We start from the raw sequence: 1,061 nt of genomic DNA, 5'->3' as shown, positions 1-1,061 counted from the left end.
CAATTGGTGTCGATTTTAAAAGTTTGAAAAATTTTATAAAAATATATTTTTGAAAAAATTCTACGAAATTTAATTTTTAATTTATTAACTTTGTAGGGCACCCAAATTACAATTTCCAACTAATTGACAAAATTTTTCATACAAGTGATTTTATATATTATTTTTTCTTGCAGGTCTAATATCATAATGACACGCTCATGCATAGTTATGTCAGCATTTAAGGTCATTTGGCATTTCACTCTAATTTCATAATTTATTGAATTTTTTTTTTAAGAATTTGTTTGTAAATATGTGGAATATATGACGAATTTTATAATAAAAGTACGCTATGCCACAGAAAAAAATTGTAGCCAACGCTGAGGCAGCAAATTATTGCATATATATAAAAACAATAATTATTGTAACAATAACAAATAAATATCACACGATTAATACAATCAATACTACCACACACATACACATAAACACCTTCATTTACGCAGTGAAGCCCAATTTTCCGTGTTGTCAAGTGGCACATGCATTGCACTGCCGCCTGTTTCGTCGAAAAAATATTTTAAAAAATACGGTAGCGCAAATTATTTACGTAATACTCGCATTACAATCGAGCAACGGTACAATTCAAGTGGAAATTTTGCGATTGCCCTCTTTGTGCGGTAGTTAAGACTTAAGTGGTTTGTCCAAAGAATTATATTTTTTTTTGCAATTTACAACAACAACAAGTTCTTCCTTATCTTATCAATTATGCGCAGTGCTTGAATGTGTTCTCGAAATATTTCATTTGTGAAGCGCTGCGAACAATGATTTGGTGATTTTGTACGAAATTGGATAATTGACGCGTTTTTGGTGCGTCTCAAGGAAATGGGAAAAACTAAATTGAAATTGTGACGTATTAAAAAAATACATATATACATTTATATCGGTGTATAGCCTGTCTCTTATACACATCTAGATGTTTATCATCCATATGTACACATATGTACGCTTAGATATATGTATGCACATTTCAAAAGACGTGGTGGATTATTTAAGAAAGGATAAACAAAAAGGACAGCCAGAAAAAT

General features: G+C 30.3%; 1 protein-coding gene across 1 annotated transcript in view; it reads right to left on the bottom strand.

The window, feature by feature from the left end:
- Window positions 1-1,061, bottom strand: part of LOC108967391 (CDK5 and ABL1 enzyme substrate 1) — a gene marked incomplete at its 3' end in the record, with an annotated part of 52,775 nt that overhangs the window by 49,788 nt on the left and 1,926 nt on the right.

Source organism: Bactrocera latifrons, unplaced genomic scaffold (genome assembly GCF_001853355.1).
Source record: "Bactrocera latifrons isolate USDA-ARS-PBARC rearing strain unplaced genomic scaffold, ASM185335v1 scaffold_186, whole genome shotgun sequence".
NCBI classification, from domain to species: domain Eukaryota; kingdom Metazoa; phylum Arthropoda; class Insecta; order Diptera; family Tephritidae; genus Bactrocera; species Bactrocera latifrons.
This window is presented reverse-complemented; position numbering and strand designations above follow the sequence as displayed.